The sequence below is a fragment of the Phytophthora infestans genome, genomic scaffold, assembly GCF_000142945.1.
Source record: "Phytophthora infestans T30-4 supercont1.65 genomic scaffold, whole genome shotgun sequence".
Taxonomy (NCBI): domain Eukaryota; phylum Oomycota; class Peronosporomycetes; order Peronosporales; family Peronosporaceae; genus Phytophthora; species Phytophthora infestans.
In genome coordinates, this window is record NW_003303694.1 from 25,911 (window position 1) to 29,627 (window position 3,717).

Below are 3,717 nucleotides of genomic sequence, written 5' to 3' on the forward strand. Positions count from 1 at the left end.
AATGTAGTTCCGGTTCTTGAGGGCAGGAAGGCACTTGCGTGATACTGTGCAAATTGAGGACTGTATTGATATTTAAGCCTATACCTGCCTGGGTTTCTACCTTCTATGTCTTTCATCTGCTAAATCCCTTACCAGGCTCGGCTGCATGTCCCTTCTTCCCTTGACCCATCATCCCAGCTGTGTTATCTTCAGATCCACCGGATATATGACGTAATCATCATGGTCACCCTATTATGGGTACACTCATCCGGATCCAGGTCGCTTGGATCCACCTCACTGTAATGGTACACTCGCCGTGGATCCGAGCTCTCCAATCATCCAACATCATCTCGCAACCGTCTGTGATCTCCGTTGTCCCACGAAAGTTCGAGATCCACTGTATCCCTCATCCCTATACCCTGGATCCAGGTCCCTCCAGGCGGGATCCTCCCGGGTTGGATCCGTGCTCATAAGTATGGGATCCGGGGTACCTCGAATACATCATAAGCGTAGGTACAGTAAGCTAGCACGACGATGCAAAAGTACTGAGATCGCAGCAGTGACCCAATGCATGGGTACGACCACACCATTCGCGACATTGCGGGATATACACGGACATATCAAATAGCACGCCGAGCAGTTGGGTAGACAGCGAAACTACTTCATCTAATGTACATGAGCTACTTTTCGATTCAAGTCTAAGATATCTACGATCTGATAATTTGTCTATAGCCATGTGGCTTCGTAGGTTCGCCATACATATCGGAACCAGTAAATGTCAATCGGAAAGGATCTACGCCACTCGGTCAGGCCGTAGCTACGCAAATTAGTCAGTAATTAGTCAGCTTTACAAGTAAGATCAATGCATGCGGCAGATCGTGGAAAGACCCTTCAGTAATATCATAAAGAGCTCAGAGGAACAATTTTAAGGCATAATATTGGTGTTTGTGGCGAACATCGGCAAATACTACCTGTCCAAAAGATACTTCGCGCGAGGAGTCGACCAAACCTTGCTCTAAAAGACCGTCGCAATCAAAGATATGGTGTCGACTGCCTCACGGCGACGACGTGCAGATGGTAAGATATTTGAGTAGGCTTATTTACTCCAGCCAAACTGGGATTCCTCACCGATCTATGCCAATTTAGGATCATCATTGATACTGAAACGTCTCCTGGACAGCATATTTAAACTTTGCAGCCACGCGCATCTCCGATTCGTGTCATTTTGGGAGCTATGCGCTCAAATGGAGTTATTTGCAAAACCTTCCTGGGTAAGATGGTGCTCATTATGCGGATCACGTTAAAGCTTGGTCATGTCTCCCATAACATGAACACTAAGGATATTAGAGAACTTTCGGGGGCGTTTGAGTTTCAATTTCAGATGAAGTAATCGTCTACCTATGCATCTGAAAGTGAATCTGAAACAACCTTTTCGGTTTCTCCAATGGCCGGTCGTTTCAAAACGAAAAGAAGCAGCAAGCTCGATCGCCACCAAACGCATTTACCTGCTTTGTTTCTCCGGTGACACTGGATCCTCTGCGCTCGTAGGATGAACGAGGACATTGGCAACTTAAAAGGAGCTTCTGGCTCTAGTGTAACCCCAGTAAACGCTAACAAGGTCCCGGGTACCCAGCTTGCTACCACAGTGGACAAGAGCAATCATGCGTCTCGCAAGAAGTTTGCTGCTGTCGACGATGTTGTACTTCTACGAGCTGTCAACGCTTTTCAGCCATGGCGAGCTCCTGTTGGTACGGCAAAGGAAATTATGAAGGTGTTTGATGATATTGCTGTTCACTGTGGCGCCCACACCGAAATTGGTGTGAATAAGCGTGGTACAGCCCTGCGTACTCGCTTCATTACGTTGTTAAGAGAGTGAAAGAGAGATCAATGCCAGTCTATGCGAAGGTCTGGATTCGTAGAGCAGTTTGGAGAGCGGGATCGACTTTTGCTTGATATAATTGCCCAGACCGACGACTGAAACGAGAAATTGGAGGCTACCAACAAGATTAAGGAAGCGAAGCAAGTAGGAATTGAGAGTTCAGGTGAGCTCGTGCGGCGCCTTGCAGTGAATGAATCCGTTGCCGGCGACGACGACGATGAGAATGACGACGGCGAGAAGGACTCAGATGCAGCTAGCAAGGTGGGGCGTAAGCGTTCTGCTCAACTAGGAAGCGCTTAAAAAGGTAAGATTACCAAACGAGAACGTTTGGCTGTTGTCATCGATGCTCTTACGGACAGCTTGAAGTCGACTAGTGAAGATGATGGAAATAAATACGAGTTCAGGCAAAACGATTAGCGTTTGAGCAAGACCAAGCTGAAAAACAACGTCTTCATGAGGCTGCAGAAGCAGAAAAACGCCGTCAACATGAGCTGGACCTTGAAACTCACCGCCAAAAAGCAGACGAAGAGCGTGAAAAGAGGATGTTTGACTTTCTCAAGTCAGTGTTGATGCAGAAAAAATCTACGGAGTACCGATGCCCAGGTAGATATCAATTGGCGGTGGACTTAACCCGAAAAACATGGAAACTTGATTGCCGAGTGGTTGCATGCATGTGTGGCAATTAGTGAGTAGGACGCCAACGAAACAAAGATTCCCTACAGCGGTTTGCCGTGCCCGATTCTTCTTGTCCCAGTTGAGAAATTCCCATAACATTTTCACGCGGCCAAAGCCCCACTCGACGCTTTCTCTTACGCTGCTCATGTTACGGTTAACTTCAGAAGCTGAAGAAGCTGTTGCAATTGATGGTCAACATATATATCGGCTACACCCGTACGCTGGGTCACCGTATATGAGCTTTCCGCAAAACATGCCACTTTGATCATCCTCCATTAGGTCTAGAATGCCGCTAAGATTGAGCATGGTTGAGTCGTGGCGTCTTCCTTCTAATGATCCAAACAAACTGATAATGATTCCATCAGGGGCTTGGATACTCCGCCAATTAAAACAGTGTCTTCGAGGATGAATGTTGTGTAGAGCTCGCTGGAGGTTTTCGTATCGCGACACAGGTGTCTCTCTTGCACTAGGTCTAGCCACGTACTGCTTGGTGCCATCAATAAAAGCCTAGCCCGTTCGTAAAGGTGAACCCTTCGCGTGAATAGCAGCAGCGTACTCGGTAATGCGTAAGTGGACTAAATCATTGTTTGAAGTAGACTAAAATCCGGGGTGTGGTCCAACAATAACTGGTGGCGTTTGTCTTTTCACCACTCCAATGGTAGGGGGCCATTTTCTCAACAAAAGTCCACTTGTCTATTGTGCAAGAAATTCCAAGGGTCTCCAAAAGTCCCCGAACCAACATCGCTAAAAGCCTCCACCACAAACCACGCCGAATCACTGAAGGGAGTTGTCACTCCTTCCTCCGGAAGCCGCAGCTTGGTGGCCCAGAATCGCCAATTCAGCAATAGAAAAAACGATAGCGAACTTTAGCAGTTGAATTCGTCTAGCATGATGTCAAATGATCTTGATCGATCAACAGGAGGGGGTGGCGTCTCGCAATCATAAGCAGTTATTTCGTTGCCACCACGGCCATGAATTCTTGCGAAGCGCCTCCGGGTTTCCTCCTAGCCCAGGATCCATAACAGAAAGCAACAACAATGGAACGGCATTCTTCCCGCAAAAAAGCCTTCCGGCCGCCAACGAAACACCAATTTTGCCGAGGGTGGGGCCAAACCTCTCGGTTAAAAAACGCGCCTTTTTTAAAATAGACCCCTCCCGGGGGGGCCCCTGGGGAACCCTCAAAT